The following is a 23563-nucleotide window of genomic DNA, read 5'->3' as shown; positions in this document are numbered from 1 at the left end:
AAAAAATGTGTATTCTCTCTCTGTCTCTGTCTGTCTGTCTTTCTGTCTCTCTCTCTCTCTCTCTCCACCCCCCCCACCCCCCCACCCCTTTTACTGGGAAGACACAACACAAACACATAACAGGATTTTCAGATAGACAAAGCTCAGAGTTTCCCTTCTTCCCAGGGCAGCACCTAGGTCAGCAGCAACAGCAGCTCAAACAGGAATGAAAGGTCCATCAGGTGTGAAGAGCCACATGGCTTCTCCCTGCTGGCTTATGAGCAGTCAGTCTTTAACTCATCTAGCTAATCTGAATTGATCCTTTATGTAATTATGAAATAGAGGCAGGCATGGCAGGTACTTTCCAGGAAAGGCAATGAGAGGGAGGTGGAGCTGCAGTCACACTTTACCTAGGCACAGAGACAAGCCAGAAAGGGGTGCAGAGAGCACTCAGATGGGGGATCAGATAGTGAAGGGAGACAGAAGGGGAAAGAAGACTTGGGGAAACCATGGGTCAGAGTTGGGAACATTCCACAACATTGACCCTTAGAAAATGGAAGAGGGAAGCCTTGTGACAGGGGATGATCTCCACCTACAGAGAAAGAACTATTGGAGTCATCGTTCCCATCTGTGTATTTAGGGTTTTGTTTTGAGGTCTTGGTTACATATGAGTTTGCTCTTACAACAATGACCAATATCAAAGTGTGTTTTGCATGAGAATAAAAATAATGTAAACAGAAAAATAAAACAGAAAAAGGACAGGAGTTTGAAATCTCATTTATATAGTTGTTGAAAGAAACAGAATTTCTTTTTGTGCCATGTTGGGGTTAGTTCATTAGCATATCCAAATCATTTCAAAGTTAACACATATAAGAGCAGATAAATGGGTCAGTGGATTGAGAGCTAGACCTACAGACAGTGAGTCCTGGGTTCAAATGTCACCTCAGACCCTTCCTAGCTGTGTGATCCTGGGCAAATCACTTAACTCCCATGACCTAGTCTTTACCCCTCTTCTGTTTTGGAACCAATACATACTATTGATTTTGAGACAGAAGGTGAGAGTTTAAAAAAATAAAGTTAGCACATATAGGCCATTTCAGAATTATCAACACCATTTGATCACATGTTGGTCTTTACTGTGGAGGTCTGGAATTTGTCTGCAATTTACATATCATAGGACCAAAGGACCCTGAGAGCAGTGCCTAGATGACTTCTGCTGATTTAACATGTGAATCTGGGGTAATAGCCGATACCATTTGTAAATTATACTCTTTTGATCTTTGGGATGGTTTGTATGAGATTTCCCTTTGTAGGATTATTTCCTACTATTGCATTTTTATACTGGCTAATTATAATGTTTTTATTATTATATTATATATTAGGTATATTTATATTCTACATATATTTATATATATAATATGCTACATATTATATATAATGACTAGAAGGGGGTAGTAGTCAGGGGGACCAGAACAAAATACAATTTTATTGCATAATCAGATAAAGAACAAGAAACTATTGCGGTTCTACCTATATCCTGCTTCTGAGTCTCCAGGACTAAGGGCTACTATTATATCTTTGAATCAGTGATGATGTTCAGCCTAGTCAGACTCTTAGGACTTGGCCATGTGGCATCTCCAACAAATGGTTTGAGGAACATGAGTGTTTGATCTAGCATTCAAATTACAAAAACAAACAAAACAAAAAGGACAGTAGTGGAAGCTCATCATAGCTTCACTGATGGTCAGAACTGCATGACAGACAGCATTTAGAGCATAAGCTGGTCCACCTCCAACATTTTGACTAAAGTGTAGTGGGTTTAAGGACCCAGCCCAGAGTCACACTTGGAACTTACTTGGGCCTCAGTTTCCTATTTTAGAAGCCTGAACCTATTGAAGCAGATGTAGAAGAATTGGCTGACATTCAAATAATGGAGGACACAAAGCATCATTTATTTACTTAATTTCTTTCATTTAACTGAATAACTTCATAAATTATTCATGGAATTCCACTTAATGAAGCCTTCATTTTAAATCAGATGTAACAATTTTCCAATGGCCTTCCCAGACCTTTTATTACATTATGAGATATTTCTGATCCAATAACATTTGGAAACTCTCTTTGGGTCTCACTAGAGACTCGGACACATTCAAATTTATTCCACAGAAATGAATATGATCACTCTCTTTATGGACAACATCCTCATCCAGCTTTAAGACCTCTCCTGAGCCCCAGTCATGCACTTGTCAACTACATGGGAGGGACATTTTCCTAAATATTCCCATGAGCATCTCAGACTCAGGTTTTAAAAATGGAATTTATTTTCCTTGCCTTCACCTGCCACTCTTACCTCCAAACTTCCCTATTTCTGTTGAAGGCAGCAGCACTCTCCCAATCCCTCCTGTTCATAACCCAAGGGTTTTCATTGTCTTTTCCCTCTCTAATTCTGTAACTCCCTTGCTTTGAATCCCTAGCAGTGACATGCTAGGAACAGTTGATTCTGCTACCTTCTCTCCATTCATATAATTACCACTCTGGTCCAGGCCATCATTAAGGACCTCCTTTTGGGGTTCTGTGCTTTTATCTTTCCTCTCTCCTTCCCATCTTCCACATAACTAGGATACACAGCTTTAATCAAGCACTGAGCCTAGAGATAAGAAGAACCACATTCAATCTGGCCTCAGACACTTACTACATGTGTAATTCTGGGCAAGTCATTTACATCCCTGCCTGTCTCAGTTTCTTTAACTGTAGAATAAGGATAATAACAGCAACCACCTCTCAGGGTTGTAAGGATCAAATGAGATCATTTGTAAAGCACTCAGAACATTGCCAGGTACGATAAGAGCTATATAAATGTTAGCTATTTTTATTATTGTAATTATTATTATTATAATCTTTCTAAGGCACAAATCTTTTTTTTTAAATATATTTTATTTGATCATTTCCAAGCATTATTCGTTAAAGACATAGATCATTTTCTTTTCCTCCCCCCCACCCCCCATAGACAAATCTTTTTTAGAATTCTTTTTTTTTTTTTAAACCATTACCTTCTGTCTTAGAATTAATACTATGTATTGGTTCCAAGGCAGAAGAACAGTAAGAACTAGGCAATAGAGGTTAAGTGACTTGCTCAGGGTCACACAGCTAGAAAATGTCTTGGGCTAGATTTGAAACCAGGAACACTTGTTTCTGCCTGGCCCTCAATCCATGGATCCACATTGCTTCCCCTATGCCATAAGTCCCATTCTTCCTTTCTTCTTCCTTTCTTCCTTTTTTTTTAAACCCTTACCTTCTGTCTTAGAATTAAAACTGTGTATTGGTTCTAAGGCAGAAGAGTGGTAAGGGCTAGGTAATGGGGGTTAAGTGACTTGCCCAGGGTCACACAGATAGGAAGTGTCTGAGCCCAGATTTGAACCCAGGATATCCCATCTCTGGGGCTGGTTCTCAATCCACTGAGATAACCAGCTGCCCCCTTGAAGTTCCTTTCAAAACAGAACTTTTTCCTGATTTTTTTGTCAATTCCTGACTTTATCTTCAATGAAACCCCCAGGTACCAAAGCAGACCTACCAGCCGCTACTGCCCCTAGCTCCACTGGATGATGCTATTGAGGCTGAGGAGACCTCCATACTTCTGACCTTTTGAAGTTATAGTCACCCTCTGGTTTATGGGAAGTGGGAGTATGTGTCACATTGCCTTTGGATTTCATTTCTCTCATGCTGCCCTCAGTGTCTGCCTCCTCAAAATGCTCATGAAGCTTGACTACCAAGACAATTGCTAGAATTGCATTTCTCTCCTATACATAATCCCAGAGGGTCATCTTAACTATGGTAGCTGGGTGGTGTAGTGGATAGAGGTTTTCCTGGAGTCAAGAAGACCTGGTTTCCTATCCTACTTCAAATTCTTTCTAGATTTATCATTTAACCTCGTCTTCCTTGGTTTCCTCAACAATAAGATGGAAACGATAATAGCATCTATCTCCAATGTTTGTGTAGATCAAATGAGGAAACTCTTTATAAAGTGCTTGTTTCCTTCCTCCCTAATTCTTTCCATGAATCCCAGTAGAACAGGGCTATCTAGGTCCATTTCACACCTAGTTTTTTATACCTCTGATTGTAATTCTGATTATAATTCTTAGGTTATGTCATTGGGTGGAGTATGAGTTCTTGCTCTAGGGTCATGGACTGAAGTCTGTGGACAAATTTCAAGGAACCTACAAATTCAATAAGAAAAAATTACATCTTAACTAATCTGAAGTTTCCTATTTATTTTATTTTATGCATTTAAAGATGTAAATCTGAGAAGGGACCACAGATTTCATAAAGGTGTGTGAGCTTTTTGAAAGCAGAGACTGATTCCACTTCTGAATCTGTATCCCCACAACTTAGGTAATATAGTAATCAGCACCTAGTCAATACTTAATGAATGTCCTTTCATTCCTTCATGGCTAATTAAGAAAATTGTTCCTGTTTACATTATGAAAATAGAACAACAGGAAACTTGATGCCCCAGGGATCAATTATAATTTCGAATATATTGTGTGCTGTTAGCCCCTTTTCTCCTGTGTTAGCCTTTTCTCTCCCTTCTGTAAGTCCATTAGATTATCAGCTTTTCCATTAGACTGTAAACCCCTTGAAGGCAGAGATTGTCTTTTCTCGCTTTGTGTGTGTGCCCCATAGTAGGTGCTTAATAAAAGTTCATTGATTGTGAACTGTGGGGTATATAAGTGTCTGCATTTTGCAAATGGCAGAAAGCATTTATATAGGTTGATAAACCATACTGATTCCATGTATCTTGACTCTACTGTCTAGTGCACTAATTTGGTGAGAGATGAGAAGCTACTGGTACTAGGGTCAGAGGATTCAGAGAAATCAGGGAGAGGAGCTATGGAGATCTTCCCCAGGACATGGCAAAGTCATTTCCATGTAAAAATATTTATTTAATGCTAATAGAATGAATGTTGAAAGTTGAGGGGTATGGCAGCTACATAAATAATAGTAGCTCATATTTGTGTGATACTTTTTTAATTGACAAAATTCTTTATAAACATCATCTCCCCTAATCCGTGCAACATTCTTTCAAAGTAAAAAATGCTGTTCAAATATCATCATCCTGCCTCCATTGGATGCTGCTACTGAGTCCAGTGAGACCTCCGTACTTCTGATCTTTCAAAGTTAGAGTCCCCCTCTGCTCTAGGGGAAGAGGCAGCATGTACCACATTCCCTTTGGATTTAATATCTCTCACCTACCCTCAATGTCTGCCTTCTGAAAATGCTCATGAAGCTTGGCTACCAAAACAGTTTCTAGAATACATAATCCCAGAGGGTGAGGAAACTGAGGCTCAGTGTGATTAAATGACTTGTCTAAAAGTAACCCAAGTCAATAGACTGCAAAGCCAGAATTAATTCTCCTTCCAAGTGTAGACCAACTCTATACCACATCCATGCATTAAGACTACATACACACACACAGTGACTTTTCCCATATCTTATGTCTACATGTTTATTCATGGACACTGCTGGTTTTCCTTACTCATGGGCACTTGGAGGAAGCTAACATAATTAGCTCTCCACACTGCACCAGTGTTTTCTCCATTTTATTGCTTCCATTTTTAATGTGATAACATTGACTAAAATATTTTAGACTATCTGAAGACAGAAAGAGCAGTCCTCATCAGAATATTTACTTAAAAAAAAAAACTCCCTCTCTCTACTATGTGGCACCTAGGTAAGATTGAAATGTACTTCTGCTAACCTTTTAAGGCACTTTGCTTTAAAGATCCATTTACCATCTACTGCAATATCAACCCCATTTAAAGCAATTTTGTTTCCAGCCTCTGCAAGGCTCTAATTTAAAAGCTGTTCAGATAGTCAGGCTCTTCTGAGAATAGCCGAGTTAACTGAATTCTATGGGAGGATGGAGAAGGGTCAGGAAGAGGATGAACTGTCTTGTAGGTAAATGGTATTATAAGGATGACTTTTTAAGTATATTTTCAGAGTACCTTATTAAATTGAGTTGTAGAGGTAGCATGATGATGAGGGAGAGAAAGAAAGGTAAAGGGGAAAGGTAAGGAAATGAAAGGGATAGGAAAGGAAGGGGGAGGAAGGAAATGGGAGAAGAAAAGGAAGGAATGGTGAATGGAAAGATGAACCTATTAGGACACCTAGCTGTATGATTCTGGACAACTCATTTAACCTTTCTCTTCCTCAACTGTAAAAATGGGGATCATAATAATACCTACTTCACAAGGTTGTTGTAACAATCTAATACAATAATATTTGTAAAGAATTTAGTTGTAGGCACTTAATAAATGCTTTCCCTCATCCTTTCCCCTACCCATTTGATCCTTGACATTATTATTATTTCCAGTTTACAGTTGAAGAAACTGAGGGAGACAGGTTTGCTCAGGGTCATATAGATGTCTGAGACTAGATCAACTATGTCACTAGCTGCCTTTGATCCTAGTCAAAATACCTAGATTCAAATTCTTGATTTGCTACTTAAATCCCAGGTAATTTTGAACAAGTCACTTAAGGATTCTGGGCATCAAGTTCCTCATCTTAGAGGAAGAATTGTTGCCTTCTGATTCAATTCAACAAACATTGATTAATGGAGGAAATGAAGCATTTATTACGCATATACGTATATCTACAGCACTAGACACTGTGTTAAGCAATTTACAAATATGATCTCATTTAAGCCTCATATCCCGGAGAGGTAGGTGCTGTTATTAGTTTTATTCTACAATTGAGGAGACTGAGGCAGACAGAGGTTAAATAACTTATTCAGGGTAACATAGCTATCAAGTGTCTGAAAATGGATTTGAACTCTGGTTTTCCTGACTCCAGGACCCGCATTCTATCTACCAGCTAAATACAAGGTGTTAGGAATGCTGAGACAAAATGATTAATCCTTCTTTTCATGAGCTTATCTTCTTTTGAGGTCCACAAATCTTTGATTCTGTTAAAAAAATACCAAAGGTTGTTTTTTTACTGTGACTGACTGTTGTAGTAGTACAGCCCACAAGGCACTAGTCAGTTCTTTCCTCAGGAATAAGAAAAAAAAAACAACTAATAATTTAGAATTTTAAAAAAAAGCAAAACTTCCTGACAGAGAGCTACCCCAAAGTGTAATGGCCTGTCTAGAACATCATGAGTTCTTCCTTATGGGAGGGCTTCAGGCAAAGGCTGGATCATTGGTGGGGACATTGTAGGGGATTGGCTGTCCAGTATAACTTGACCTGGAAGACCTGAGAGTTCCCTTTGAACTCAGAAATTTTGTAATTCTCCCAAATTGTTTGATATTCAAGTAGTTAGTGGTTATTTGATTAGTAAACTCTCTCACTGATCATTTTCCTAAGGAGATGACAAAGAGAGGTTCATGGAAGATTGTCTCTTCTATGATATTTACAAACTTTTATTATAAGAGGGAACCCTAATCTTTTTATCTCCACTTTTAGCTATTTGAGTCCTCTCTCTGCCAGTCTGACTCACAGAACTGGATCCTTAAGAGTTGTGACAGATTGGAAAAGGACAAGTGTCTATGACATATTAAGTCAAATTGGTTTTTTTTTTTTCAGCCTAATCAACAGGAAAACATTTTATGATTTCTGAAATGTAAATTGGATTTTTCAAAATAAAGGCAATGGAGCTTTAATTTTAAAATGTTATCATGATTACCTTGAACTGGATATCTTAACTTCTTATTATTCTATATTTGAGCAAAAGATTTTTAGAAGTTCAAATGAATACATTTATAGAGAATGTGTCTACCACCACTCTCTCAAGCCCCTCTTTTCACTAGCCAATAGTTTGAGTACCATTTTTCAGCCTTGTTTAGTGGCCAGTGGTTTCAGTCCTCATTACTAGAGTCTTTTTCCTTTTTTAATAACCCTTATCTTCTGTTTTAGAATCCAGTTCCAAAGCAAAAGAGCAGTAAAGGATAGGCAAATGGAATTAAATGACTTGCCCAGAGTCACATGAAGTAGTGCCTGAAGTCAAATTTGAACTCAGGATCTCTTGTCTCTAGCCCCAGCACTTGATCCACCAAGCCACCTGATTCCCCCACCCCCTTACCTATTTTTTTTCCCAGAGTAATTCTTAAGTGATGAAGACTAAGAATATGTAAGAGGTAGACCTCCAAAATAACTACAAAAAACTAAAGCTCAGTTTTGCACCACATCCCTTGATAGTTATTTTATGGCTACTTCAAACATACTCTTTGTTTCATGAAGTAATGAGCCTAAAAGATTAAGCATTTTTAGCACACAGATGGAAAAGCTGTTAAAAATGCAGCGTTATCGTATGCTTTTAGTTAAAAGCAACCGATTTCCTCTCTTAGTCATGTAGGGCATTTCATGAAGCAGCCTTGGGAAGGCAGGAGTTTAGAGGGCTCCTGCAATCCTCTCACCGCCTCTGGTTGGTGGCCAGATTTATGGAGGCTACAGTTTGAATAGTCTTGTCGTGTGAAAGGAAAAGCTACAAAAGTTTATGGGGCAGTGGCTGTTTTCATTCTTCATCTTTGCTGCCAACGATGCCAGCCACTTCCAAGTCCTTGGTTTTCCTGCCCTAAGAGTTTCAGGAGGAAAAGCTCCAAGCTTGCTCTGTCATTGTCAGTGACCCAGTCTCAATTGCCTGTTCGTTAGCCTGGGCAGTGGGAAGCTGGGAATAAGAGCGTCTGCAGCCTGTCACTGGAGGGTCCCCTCTCCCCGACTACAGATAAGAAATGTCAACGGCTTAAGCCAGTAGCCTTCAAAAATAGCCTCGTGGATGAAACTGGAAATTTAGCTGCATACTGGAAATAAACTGCTGTCTTCAGTCTTCTGGGAGACTGGGCTGTCAACAAACACTGATAGCAGATAGATTGAAATGCTGAAACGAAAAAGAAACCTATAAATAAGCAGACCCATCTTCCAGGTCCCCTCAATGCATCCGAGGTAGAAGAACACCCTTAGCTGCATAAAGCCAGGTAAATCACCCCCCAGCCCAGCCCAAAGGAGAGCCATTCTCAGCAAACCTATTTCTTAAAGACTCCAAGAAAATGGATTTTCCTTCCCCCAGAATGGCAGGCAATTTCCCTCCGTTTTGGAACTGAAAATCTGCACAATGAACCGAGTCATTGTGGGTTTCCTGAATTCTCTCTCGTTTTCTTTCCCCCCTGGAAGGGTGGTGATTCAGTAATGCATTTTCACCCTGATTGCAGGCATCTTGGGCGGCTGCTGCTGCTGCTGCTGTTGCTGCTGCTGCTGCTGTTGCTGCTGCTGCTGCTCAAAATAACTCAGATGCTCTCTGAACAGAAGCGCCAGCCGACAGAAACGATTCCTTAGCTCACTCCCTCATTCTTCTCTCCTTCTCTTTCCTTCAGACTCTTGGATTGGACTCAACCTTAAGCCCTGGGAGTTCAAGACCTTCTGAAAGGGCTAAATAAACAATTTCTCCATGTGAGGAGACAGCGGCTCCTACTTCCTCTGCATTAGAGCGTCTGCCCAAACTCAGCTGCCTGGTAGGTGACATTTTGGTTACTTAATCTGCTTGTAATACATTCAGAACTGATAGTCTTGAAAAAACTAATTTTGAGCTCAAAAACAAACAGACCTTGGGCTGCGGGGTTTTTTAGGTAAATAATCTATTCTAGCATTTGCAGAGAGCCCATGTATATTTCTTCCCATTAGCTGTGTCCATGTCCTCTGGTATTAGCCTCAAACACTAACCTGCCTCGCTCTGAGAGGAATGGGGGGGGGGGATCCCAGTTTAGAAACTTGACTAGGAGACCAGTAGCGGGATTTCTCAGACAGTATCATTTTGTTGTTTAGACTGCTTATTTTTAACCTTCCAAGGGCATTAAAACAAAGTCAGGACAGGATTCAACTACCTGAATCAAAGAGGTCTTTTTGTTATTCTTCTCCAGTGACAATGAATGCATTATATTAGCCACCATTTCTCTCTTGCATCACTGTTTTGTTTATTACTCATAGAATCTAGGTCTCTACCCACCCCCAAACCCTACCCCCCAAGCCCTTTATTCTCTCTTCTTCCTCCTTCCTCTCTCATGGTAGCCATCCAGGGCTTCTATCACTTTTGAAACTCGCTTCACCTGATCTGCACATCTGTCCTGAGCTATACTTGTCTGCAAGTTCCTCTCTTGGAATAATGAGATTTTTCAGATAGTTCTGTAACTTCTCTTTCTCTCTCCGCACCCCTCCTCCCCCCTCTATATATTTGTGTTTTGGCATCTTGCAAAGTTGTTTGATCTCCAGACTTGAACTTCAAACATAATATTTTCTTTGATTGTGGGTGTTGGTTTGTGTCTCTCTGGTAAAGTGTAGCTTAAGCAATCGTGATTTATTTGATAGTATTTCCTTTATTTGAATCACTTTTTTTTATTAATTTTATCTCTTTTTAATTATTGGTAGCAAAACCAAACAGCTCAAAAAAGGTGGGGTTTCTTTTTTGCCGGGATCCACACCATTACAGAGGTTTAGCATAGCCGATTGCTATATCTTATTGCAGATTTCTTGAAACAGGAAGCATATGAGTATACAGAAAACTATTCTCTCTGATCACTTACTTTGGACTGCTGGGCTGCCCTAATTGCTGTGTGCTCTGTACTCTGTGCCCCAGTGCCCACCACAGAGCTGACTTTTCTAACTTAGGCATTGAAACTCTTGGAATTTTAGATTTATTTCAAAAGACTTTGTGGGTATCACAGGCCACATGTCAAAGGAAAATATATACTTAAATGAACAGTGATATTTTGTGAAAGAACCCCCAAAAAGTTGCCTCTCCCCTTGGTGAACTTCTTTGGACTGTACATGAATTTCCTGAGTTATATTTCCAGAATATAAACGAGGACCAAAAGGGAGGAACAATACATATTTTAGAGCAAGCAGAGTGTTTCCGAAGCATTTGTTTTTAAGGTTCTTTTAAAATGTTTTTATCTTGTTTAGATATACTTTACCAAGGTGTGCTCTACTGTGTTCTTCAGAAACCCAAGCTTTGTATCTTTAAGACTCAAACCTGATCCTCTGCTGTACCCTTTGGAAGCCCAAAGTATTCAAATATTTGGCAATGGAATGATCTATTGCCTCACAGGTGCCTGTGGCTACTCTCAAACCCTTGGCTGCTGTCCATATGCTGACCTCTGTTCCTTAATAATGGAGCAGCCACCTTGCTTATTAGGAAGTGACTACAAGTTTTCAAAGGAGGTGGAGCTAAAGGAAACTTTTGAGAAATGGGACGGGATTTAGCATGTTAAATCTCAATGGAATTGGGCTTTGGATAATCTGGATCAACAATGAAGAAGACAAATAATGATGGTCAGTATTTCTAAGTTTGTCCCTCAAAATATTTGGCTTTGCCCACCTCCATTACAAACATACAATGTTAGGGAAATTGTAATCCATATGTTTCCAGAATATTTACACACTTACAAAAGCTCCTTCCATCTGATATTTTAATGATGTTCTTTCAAGCTTTGGGAAGTCTTTCTGAAAACCTTGAGCAGGAGGTTTTAACCTTTTCATCTATAGCTTCTCTATCTTGCCCCTCCTTCACTCTTTCCTCCTGATGAGTGACTGCCTCACCTGTTGTTGTTTAGTCTTTTCACTCATGTCTGATTCTTTATGACCCTATCTAGGGCTTTTCTTGCCAAGAATACTGGAGCAGTTTGCCATTTCCTTCTCCAAAATCATTTTAGAGATGAAGAGACTGAGGCAAACAGGTATAAGTGACTCTCCAAGGGCACATAGCTAAGTGACTGTCTCTGTGTCTGAGGGCAGATTTGAACTCTGGAAGATAAGTCTTTTTGTCTGTCATGCCTGTGCTCTGTCCACTGTGCCACTTGGCTGCCCCCTGCTTCATCTGACTCACTCTTAAAAGAAACTCCATTTCACTCTCTCCTTCCCTATATCTTCTCAGACCTCTACAATCATCAGACTTATTGTACCAGGATCAAATCCATTATGCCTTTGTTCTTGGAAGAGCTATGTCAATCAATATCCTCTGACCTGGTTTACAATCTTTTCTTTGCAACTCTCCACACCAAAGGACCCTTTCTTGGCCATCTGTCCCTTTTACCTCTTATTCTTCCTCTTGAGGGCAGGTACCATCTTTACTTTGGAATTTTTGTACCTACTGTTTATTGACACATAGTAAATGCTTAGTGAATGCTTTCTCATTCATTCATTTATTTTAGGCTAAGAAAGGGCAGTATCTGTCTGAGTGTACTTGAAATGTAAAAGACTGCAGCTCCATCTCAAAGTCAAATGACCCAGGGCATGGGATGGACTCTGAATATGGCGGAGAGCCATCCTATCCCCACACAAGCCCTATTTCTTATGCTCTTCCTCTTCACTCTTTAATTTGAGTTTGAAACATTGGATTGTTTGAATGCAAAACTCAAAGGGAAACATAGCCAAAGCCGCTGAGTTTCACATAGGTTCCACATGAAAGCAGTATTTTACTCAGCCTTGCTCGAAACTTGGCCTCTGTTTGCCAAAAGTTTCATGAATGTCAGTGAGCCTGGATTTGAAACAGAATCCTAAGCCGGATGACTTTTGGCTAGTTGGAGACTTATTGTGCAAGAGCAGATTTGGGCCACAGGTAAATGCCTTGGTTTTCCACTTTCTCCTCTAATTTAATGTGTCTGTTCTGAAAAAATAGAAAATGAAAATCCCTTCATTCTTAAATATTTTTTGACTCAAAGTCTTTTATTTTTCATGGCCAGCTTCAAGCCCAGCATTAATATTTATAGCTGAGCTCTCCTCCGACCTAGCCAATAAGAGCCCCTATTTGAAAGGCTGACACAACCTGAGCCATAGTGGTGCGAACATGTTGCTATAATTCAGTGGAAGGAAGGAAGTCCCAAGGGAGCAATGGAATGCCTTTCTTTGCTTAAATATACCTCTGTGTTCATGAGGAACAAACAGTAACATTTTGTCCAGGTCTCTCCCCTTGACAGTATGCCTTTTGTTCATTCTCCAAAGGTGGTGTCAAATATATGGGTGGAAAAATAATAAACTTCCAGATTTTTTCCCCCGTGCTTAACTGATATACTCCTTGGGAGCATTGTAAGCATCGAATGGCTCAGTACTGTTACTTATAACCTAATGTATTCAGAAAAGAAAAGAGTACTCACTGTGCTTAGTGGTCCTTCAGTAAACTTTGACGATCTGCAGCCAATGCCTATGTCAACATTCAAACAGGGAAGGGAGGAGCTGTGAATTTTGTTTAATAAATTCTCTATGTTTGAAGCAAAATAATAATAATAATAATCTGAGAATTCTTTTCCCAACCCCCATGTAACTTCCCCCCTCCTCATCATGTAAATGTCACTTATCTGGGCACAGGGCTATTTTTTTTTCCACACCTCAATCCCTCATGAGAAGCACAAATGACTGCTCCAAGATAATTAGGATTACAGGAATAGCTAGTAATCCCCACAGGCAAATTGGCCAAAAGGGAGGTTTAAAATAACCGAGGTTCAGCCTCAATGATTCCCAGTGAGACAGTCATTGTTGTTTTCCTTTGTAAAATATTGGTACATCAGGAGCTTAAATTAAAGAAATCAAACCTCAATTGTAGGGAGGAAAGGGGGGTTGAGGAGGCAGCAGAAGAATGTCCATGATGTGGGAGAATTAAGTTCAGGAGAAGAGAAACTATAAACTTTAATTTTTATCTCACACAAGGCTGAACTATATGATATGAGGTTAAATGTCTGGGTCTTCAACACATATTGCAATAATAAAATTAGACCCTTGAAATTATTGCTGAGTTAGAGAACATTATAGCTATATTTTTCTTAATAAAACAATTTCATTCAAGAACCATTTTTTTAAAAAAAAGTTATACACAAGACCCTTTGGAGAATCCAGCAGAGAAAAAATTGAATATATGGGGAGGAATCCATAGAGTCAATTATCCAATTAATTGCTTACTGCTAACTTCTCACCAGAATTTCTCAACTCTAGTATCTCAAATAATCACTATTCTTTAAATTAAAAAAAGACACTGCACATAAGAATAAAATTCAAGCACTTCAACAAGTCTTAAAATTTTGAAATAAATATAACCCAATGACTCCTAATCATGCCACATCCCTAATAGGCAGTAATGCTTATTCCCTTCCCAAATAAATGTTGGGAGCCAATGACTCCCACCTCTATCACTTACTCGGGAAGGGAATAAGCATTATAGTGCCTTGCTATGTGCTAAGAGCTTTACAAATATCTCATTTGATCCTCGCAACAACCCTGTGAAGTTATAGTAGTTATTATTTCTATTTTACAGTTGAAGAAACTGAGGCAAATAAGTTAGGTGACTTGCCCAGAGTCAATTTTCTCATCTCTAAGATGAGGGTGCTTGGATTGGAGAGCCTTCAACATCCCTTCAGGTGTTGATTCAATGACACAGAAAGTACTAAAAGGGGAGATAAGTACAGCATGTGGACAGCATTTCCCATCATATGCAATATAAAAAGATTTGATTGCTAAAAAGAGCAATCCAATGTAATGTCCCATATAGGGAAATATCTCCAGGTGGTTTGGTTCCAAAATAACATAATTAGGAACTGGAGGAATTCCAAGTGAACTCGAACAACCTCCAGGAATTGATGCAGAGTGCAAGGAGCAGAACCAGGAGAACATTGTACAGAGACGAATACATTGTGACACAATCAAATATAATAGACTTCTCTACCAGCAACAATGCAATGACCCAGAATAATTCTGAGGGATTTATGAGAAAGAGTGCTATCCACCCCCAGAGGAAGAACTGTGGGAATAGAAACACAGATGAAAAACAATTGCTTGATCACATGGGTCGATGGGGATATAATTGGGGATGTAGACACTAAATGCTCACCCTAGTACAAATATTAATAATATGGAAATAGTTCTTGATCAATGACCCATATAAAACCCAGTGGAATTGCTCATTGGCAACAGGAGGGGGGTGGGAGGAGGGGAGAGAAAGAGCATGATTCATGTAACTATGGAACAAAACCCAAATTAATTAAATAAATAAACTAAAAAAATCCAAATGGGGTCAACAAAGAGTCAAAACGTGAATGAAAAACAACAACAAAAATGACATAATTAGTTATTGAAGAGCAACCATCCTCACTTGGGCTTTATTTCTTTCTTTGGAAATTGGAGATCGGATGTTACTTCTCCCTAACTCAGGTTAATAGCATGAGACTAACTCTACCTCTGGTTGTAGGGAGGATCCAATGCTCCTCAAAAGAACATGGTGGGTAGAAAGCTAAGCCTTCCCAGAAAATCCAAATTGATTTGGGGTTTGTTATTTGAGGATCATAGTCTAAACGTCTCTGAATAAAAGGTTATATGTTTTATCCTGGGACTATATCAGAATCATTGCATAGAAATGCAAGGTCATGGACACATAATGACTTTGGCTTCCATTTAACCAGAATCCTTGGGCTGTCTAAAAGTGAGCAGAGTAAACCCCATGTAGGTAGCCAGGGGAAGAATTCTTCTCCCTTTCACAAAGCAAATCAGCTCTCTCCCTATCATTCCAGTCCCTGGGGGATGAAGGGAGAGTGACAGTCTCTAATGACTCTCTAAATCACTTTTATGCCCATGAGGAAGTGTTGTAACCAATCAATAACACATGTAGCCTGGCTGCTGAAGTCAGAAGTTGGCAGTACTGGAGAAGGATGCTCTTTTCTCTCTTGTTTGGAAGGATTACATTCCGCAGCCTGCTGGGTAGAACCAATAGCCTTTTTCCTAAAATCAGAACATCCTTGCTTTGGAATCCCTCATTTTTTTTAGATGAAAAAACTGAGGAGGTCTGGCATGGTTAAGTAACTTGTCCAAAACCAAATAGTAAAATAGTTGATGGATTCAAATCAAATTTCAAATTTCAGGATTCAAATCCTGGTCCTCTGACTCCAATTGCAGCATGTACATACCTACTTGTGATTTTCACTCTCTTGTTGCCTCCTTTGTGGGATGTCAGCCTCCCCTGTTTCTCTATAACTTGTATCTACCTCTTCTCTAAAGGATCTCAGCGTCTCCTTTAATCCTCCCTCCCCAGTATAGAAATAGCAGGGTGTGATTTAGTCAAAGAGGTCCCCAGACAGTTGTCTGAGAGGTGTTGATGAGATGCACACACATTAAAAGTCATGGCCCACAGCCCACTGAGTTATGAAAATATTTGCATATGCATTTCAACTGAACATGGCTTAGTAAACGGTGAATAATTTACATCAGAAGACAAATAAAATGAACCAGAGAGGTGCCCATAAGGTGGAACAATAACTCCTTTTTTTATGCTTGAATGTGACCTTTCAAGACCCATTTTCTCATTTTCAGTCATGTTTCTCTTTGTTTGGGGAATTTTCTGTAGTGGGAAAATGGGATATAAATCGGTAGTGTAGAGTTAATTTGTTTTCCTTGTCTAAAATTTGTAGTATTACTGTCTAAGTAACAAACTGGCCTGGCTGAGTCCCAGAACTCTCCTGCCTCCCCTACTTCAAAGGGAAATAAACTTTCATGTGATCAAATGCCAATTTTTAATTAAGTTGATAGATTTTGGTTGGCTGTGCTGATGAAAGATTTCAAGAGCAGGAGAGTAATCTTTAAAATAAAAAGATAAAAACACAGGGGCAGCTAGGTGGCTCAGTGGATTGAGAGCCAGGTTTAGAAAAGGGAGGTCCTGGCTTTAATCTAGCCTCAGACACTTCCTAGTGCTGTGACCCTGGGCAAGTCACTTAACCTCCATTGCCTAGCCCTTCCTGCTCTTCTGCCTTGGAACCACTGCACAGCACTGATTCTAAGACTGAAGGCAAGGATTTAAAACAAAAAATTTTTAAGTAAAATAAAATTTAAAAAGTAAAAAGCTGGATTGAACTCTTGGATAGAAACAAAAATATTTCGCAGTGTTTATCAGGAAGCAAGCTGGCTCTCCTTTCCTTTGGTTTGAAAGGTGGGAATTGGACTAGAACTGTGAAGTTGGCTTCATGCCTACCCTAGGAGCTGCCACTCATGAACCTGGGAAGGGGATGTGGGCAAGTTTAGCTAGCAGCCTTGGGATCTGACACTGAGAAAAGTACCAGGGACACTTGAATACAGCTCAACGACTCAATAAACATTTACTAACAGCCTATTTTGTACAGTCCACTACATTTTAGGAATTTCTTTTCCCCAGAAAACTGTTAAGCCATGTTTATTTCTCCTATTCTTCCTCTTAATAACCTGGATTTTAAGTTAAAGCCATTGCTTACCAACCCTCTGCTGACCTAAAGAACCAGTCAGTCTACCTTTATGGGTCTCTCTGTTTCTGTTTGTCTGTCTGTCTCTGCCTCTCTGTCTCTCTCTCTTCACTCTCCACCCCCCTCTCTCTCCTCTTCCTCCCCAACCCCACCATGACCACGTAGAAGAGTTGAGGGTCTGGAATTGAAAGCAGAAAACCTGTGGACAGTCTGAATGCTTCTTTGACCTAGCTAAACTTGGGCACGTTTGCTTCATTTGGTTTTCCCACCTACAAAATCAGAGGCGTCTACAAAAGTATCTTCCAACCCTTAACCTTAATCATGGAACCATCAGGCAGGTTTGAGCTTTGACACGGAGCACTGAACAAGTCTTTCGCCCATCTCATTGTCAAGAGGAGGAGGGCTGTTTTTAACAAAAATAAGGGATTGATGAGAGGCTCCAATAACAGCTTCATTTTTATCTCTAGTTGGCACTGTATGTCAGCTTTTTGATAGTGACACTGACTGAAATTGATCATTGAATCATATTTCACTTATTTTTATGATTTTCATGCTCTGTCAAGAATCCTAAGCAATTTAAAAATAATAGTTATGAGTCCAAGTTCTATAGGATACATAAAGAATCTGTCAACCTAAATTCATGAACTCTTCTTGTTTTACAATAAAAAAAACTAAAATCTTCTAATAGATTTGGGATATGTACTCGAGCACTCAAGTCTTTTAATTTGTAAGAAAAAAAATTGAAGTAGGCTGGATGTGTTTTAAAAGGAACAGGCCTATTGAGCCAGAATGACGCTTTTTTGCCTCTCACACTATATTTTATAGTCTTTTACTTATCTCATATATCCTTGTTTTCCAAAGTAAATTTTGTCATAACCATCAAATGAGAGATATTCTGTTATTAATGTCAACAGGTAATCTTGCATAACATGGAGTCTATAAGATGCAAAAAAGGAAGGGGAAAAAAGCCCTCCATGTATTCCCAGGCTTTCTGCTATTTACTGGACTCATTCAGATCTGTGTTCAAGATTCTGAGGGATGGAGGATGAATGGATATAAATTGATTCTTGCCTGCAAAGATTGATTTTCTTGGGGTGAACAACTATTTCAGTATTTAGAGATCATGCTACATAGCTATTCTGTATCTTACTTTTTAGCTTCATGTGAGCTGATTCCAATTTTTCTAGGTTTTGACTATTGATTACTCCTTATATGTGGTCAAAAATGAAGAGAGTTGAAAACTGTGACCTCCCCTACCTTATACTTTGCTTTTTTGATCTGACATATTATATCCTTGAACAATCATTGAGATCTGTTCTCTCCTTCTTCCTTCACTCTTCACTAACAGGTAGAACTCAAAGGATTTTCATTCAAAAGACTCTCAAATAAAATATTTCTTGACTGTATTACTGTTTCCATGAAAATATGTGAAAATGTTTTGAAAAATCACAATTAAAAATAAATAAATAAATAAAATAGCTTTTCAACTCCTCCCTGGAAATCATAGGAATAGTGTGAAATTTCAATAATTTGTGCTGACACTGAATTCCACTTGAAAACAATGGTGAAGAAGGGGTTTGAATCATTTTATCTATGAAAGTAATTTCATTAGAAAAAACATTTATTTTTGTCTATAAATCAGTTTTGGTTTTTTTTACACCCTGACTTTCCATCTTGGAATCAATACTGACTATTAGTCCCAAGGCAGAAGAGCAGAAAGGGCTAGGCAATGGGTTCCAGTGACTTGCTTTGGTTCACAGTCAGAAAGTTTCTGAAACCAGATTTGAACCCAGAATCTCCCTTTTCTAGACTTGGCTCTCAATCCAGTGATCCCAGCTGCTCTATATCAACCAATTTTTTAAAAATAAATATCTTTAACAAAATATTACACAGAATTCAATTCATCTTATAATCACATTTTTATAAAAACTTGAAGTATTTTGGATTATCTCCTTCCTTTAAAAAAAAAATTATAATCAGTTCAAGGATAGGAGTCCAAAATATCACCCACAATTCATGCCCACCTTTCTGGCTTCAATCTTGTCTTGGATCCAACCAGGAATGTCCTTCACTTATTCAAATCTCAAACCTTAGCTGTCCCTCCAAGCCATCCTCTCCTCTTCCTTCATGCCTTTCTTACTTTGGGTCTTGATAGCTCCGACTCAGAATGCCAATGGAAGAATGCACAATACATTTAAGTACTTTTCATTTGTATGATATTTTGTTATTTGAAGTCTGCTACTTTTGTAAAAGGATTTTGAGTTTCTTTAGGGCAGCGATCTTATCTTATAACCTTTTATATCTCACTCTATTACTAAGCCAGGAAAAGGCATTCTAATTGACTAATTGAGAGTCTGTTATGGAAGAAATAATCTTCTCTTTCTTTCTTGCTGTTGTCTTTCTTCATTAGTGAAGATAAATTAACTCAAAGTATTTGTAAGCTCACACCAGCAATTTCAACTAAATAATGAACCCAGCAAATCAATCAATCCACTTGAAATGGGGGGGGGGATATGGAGACTTGCCATAAATGAATGAGAGTCAGTGATTTACCTCAGGTCAGATTCATACAATAAAGAATTTAGAATTTGAAAGGGAGTCAAATAATGTCTTCACAAAGGAGGAGGGATTCTTTTTATATATGCTGTAAAATATTCTTTATGGGGCTATATAGGTGATAGGAATTAATTCAATTTTACTATGGAATGGTAGAACCAAAGGGGATTTCATTAGGATATTTAATCAGACCCCTAGTAGAAATTGACTTAATCAAGGTCACACAGGAATTGGAAGGTCCAAGACTAGAACTTTGGCCCTTTAAATCCTAGTAATGCATATTTTCAATATAATTCAAAAATTAGTTATTAAACACCTGTTATTTGTAGAGCAAGAATTCTTAATCTTAGGACTTTGGACACTTAATTCAGTGTGCTTTAACTTGGATAGGAAAGTAATTACATTTTATTGCAATATAATTATATTTATTTGTAATTTTATATTATTTAAATATTTAAAAACGTTATTGCAAGATTTCAAGAAGAGCTTCATATATTTCACCAGACTACCAAAGTAGTCCATGACACAGAATAGATCAGTGAGTCAATAAATGTTTCTTAAGTGCTTTATATATGCCAGGCACCATGCTAAACATTAGGGATACACACACCAAAAGATAAAAGACAGCCCCTGTTCACAAGGAACTCACAGTCTAATAGGGGAGGCAAGATGCAAATAGCTCTGGACAAACAAACTTATATACAGGACAAATAAGAAATAACAGGGAAAGAACATTAGAATTAAGGGGGATGGAGCAATAGGGTTGATTGGTAGATAGAGAAGCAAGTCTGGAGAAGAGGATCCTGGGTTCAAATCTGGCCTCTGATACTTTTTAGCTGTGTGACCCTGGGTAAGTTACTTAACCCCCATTGCTTAGCCTTTACTGTTTTTCTGCCTTGGAACAAATATTTAGTATTAATTCTAAGACAAAAGGTAAAGGTTAAAAACAATTAAGGGGATGAAGAAAGACTTCCTGTAAAAGGTATTGTTTTAGCTGGAAGTCAAAGGAAGGTGGGAAGCAGAGAAGAGGAGGGAGACCATCCTAGGCATGTAGGAAAGCCAGAGGGTCTTGCTCCAGGAGCAGCTGGGAGTACACGGATTAAGAATTCCAGTTGCAGAAATGGGTAGAAAGTTTAGGAATGAGCTGGTCCCTGCCCTTCGTGTAACTTACAGTCCAATTAATGACCCACAGATATCTACAACACAAACTGAGTTCCTAAAGATGAACAAATGACTGAAGTCTAAAGCAAGGCTTTCTATTTCTTTTGGTTCTTTAACTTTTAATGATGGAATGTTGTGTATGCTGAAAAGGTTTGACCAATGCCTAAGAGGTCTCCATGTCTAATCACCTGAAAAGATAGTTTGGAACCAAATTGTGAAGAGTTTTAAATACCAAAGAGAGGAGTTGATAGTTTATCTCAAGGAAAAGAGAGGCTGCAAAAGCTTCTTGAGCCAGGAGGATGACACGGTCAGACTGTCACTTTGGTAGTTGTGTAGAGGATGGATTGAAGAAGGGAAAGATGGAGGCAGAAGGACCAGGCTACCCCAGTTGCCCAGGGAAGAGGGAATAGAGCATAGCAAAGGGGATAGATACAAAAGGAGATGAGGAGGAATTACAGGTACAATCCACAACCTGAAAACTTTTCAAATGTGAGACTGTGGAGCAAAGGAAGAAGCTACATATTCCCAAGGTTTTGAATCCAGGAGACTAGGTGAATGATTGATTACGACTATAGGGAACTCACAAGGTGGAGCAAGTGGACAGGGAAAGACAATTTCATTTTGTCCCTCATTAGTTCCTGACCACATCATGAGAATCACAACTTGCTTCATTCTTTAGTCATTACAGATCAAGAAAGATGGGTCACATCCACTTCAGGATATGAAACAGAGCATAGTGTATAGAAGCCAACCAGCTCTGCATTTCTAATGATAAAAGCACGGTACCAAAAGAATGACAAGATCTCATTAACAGGAGTTTTTAACCTGGAGCCGATGATTTTTTTTTTTACTATATTGCTAGTGATATTTCACTATAACTGATTTCCTTTGAAATCTATGAGTTTTATGTGTTTAAAATTAGGATTCTGAGAAGGGGTTCATCAGCTTCATCAGATTACAAGAGGGATCCGTGCCCTCTCCCCCCAAAAGATCAAGAACCTCTGACTCAGAGGATGGTGAGGGTGCACTCAGTGATTAAACAGGGTACCAAGATCTCAGTTCGACTTGCTGACCCTGCAGCATCTTGTAGTGCTTGTTTCCTTCTACAGAAATGGAAGTTGAAGGTATTTTAAAGCCCTTGTTTGCCCTATTGCTATTGATTATGTCCCATGAGGAGAAAAAACCTGCAAAGCACTGATTGCATAAAATGCAAAACTACACATTCGATTTCTAAGTCTCATATCATAAACTTGATGATGAAAATATATTTTTAATAAAAAGTTTAAAATCAGGTAAACTCAGCTCCTCTGACAGAGATCTAGATTCCGTGCTTCTTAATCCATCAGTCTACAAATGTACTACTACCATTATTATTATAAAGTGCTTATCTATTGTCACTTGGCAGCAAATTGAATAAATCCTAATTTCCCTTCCTTCCTGATCTGCATATGATTCTCAGATTAACAAGCAAAGCCAGACTGTGATGCACAGAAAAAAAGACAAAACAAAACTAAGAATGGAATTGTTTTTTGTTCCAGTTGAGAGGTCACTGGTTCATTGAAGCATCACTAAAATTAAGTCAAATGGAATCTTATTCATGACCTCAAAGATGAAGCCCTCAGCATCACACTTCAGCAGTCCTTCAACATTCCTTTCATTAGACATCCTTGTTTCTCATGCGTCCTAAGGACCTATCAAGAAATGGCCAGAAGGGTTGGAATTTAGTGAGATAATCCGAGAGGTCGGGCACCCAGGGTAGGAAGCATGAGAGGCACCATACCATGACCTATCAGATAACCTCTTGTCAGCAGAGGAGGCTTCAGAAAGAAGGAATAGGGAGGCGATTTCTCTTTAAGAAGATAAATTAAGCACTTCTCTGAACACTCATTTGCAAAGAGCAGGTGAACCGATGGGGCGACTTCTGTCTACTGGGCAGTATGTAATTACAGCAACGCGCAATCTGACCCATTAATAGGACCACTGACTTCCCATTGATTGTAGGCTATCACAGGCTTTTTTTTTTTGTATGTAGCCTTTTGAAAGGGTAGGATTTTTTTTTTTTTAAATGGCTGATGTAGGCCAAATATGGCTTTGGAGAAACACTGTTTTGGGAGTCTTGAGCAAGGATTGTAAAAATAAACATTCAAGAAGAAGCTTAACAGGAGCACATTGTAAGAACATTTCACTGTATAAAGGCATTACTGAGCCTCAGCTATGCATCTGAGTGCTTGGACATATTTTTAGTTATTTGCTTTGGGGTGCCTAGGGAATGAGTGTAAGAAAATGAAAAAAAAAAAGTTCTCTTCCAGACTTTGAAATGTATTTCAAAGGAATATATAATTTCATCGTAAAAAAGATAAATTTACTTTACCGACCTGTACAAATATTTTGGGATCATACATTGGTGGCAAGTAACATGCTAGGAGTTCTAGCCAATCCTTTTTATTATTTCATTAGGAGAATAACTTGAAATAACATGCTCTGCATTTAAAGGAACACTGTATCTTCCTCGAGTATTCATTTTTTAAAAATCCTTACCTTCTGTCTTAGAATCAATACCGTGTATTGTGATAAGAGCTAGGCAATGAGACTTAAGTGCCTTTCCCAGGGTCACACTTGAATCCAGGACCTCCCATT

General features: G+C 38.8%; 1 protein-coding gene across 8 annotated transcripts in view; it reads left to right on the top strand.

Moving 5' to 3' along the window:
• The window catches only part of SORBS2 (sorbin and SH3 domain containing 2), a 515172-nt gene that overhangs the window by 281105 nt on the left and 210504 nt on the right, over positions 1 to 23563 (top strand). For 7 of the 8 annotated variants that reach the window (XM_016423097.2, XM_056802972.1, XM_056802968.1 and 4 more), the window contains one exon: positions 9344 to 9481. The gene's annotated coding sequence lies outside the window, so the exon portion shown is untranslated. Of the gene's footprint in view, positions 1 to 8535; positions 8948 to 9343; positions 9482 to 23563 lie in introns of those variants that run through there. The other variant, XM_056802973.1, reaches the window with a different exon arrangement.

The sequence above is a fragment of the Monodelphis domestica genome, chromosome 6, assembly GCF_027887165.1.
Source record: "Monodelphis domestica isolate mMonDom1 chromosome 6, mMonDom1.pri, whole genome shotgun sequence".
NCBI lineage: Eukaryota > Metazoa > Chordata > Mammalia > Didelphimorphia > Didelphidae > Monodelphis > Monodelphis domestica.
This window is presented reverse-complemented; position numbering and strand designations above follow the sequence as displayed.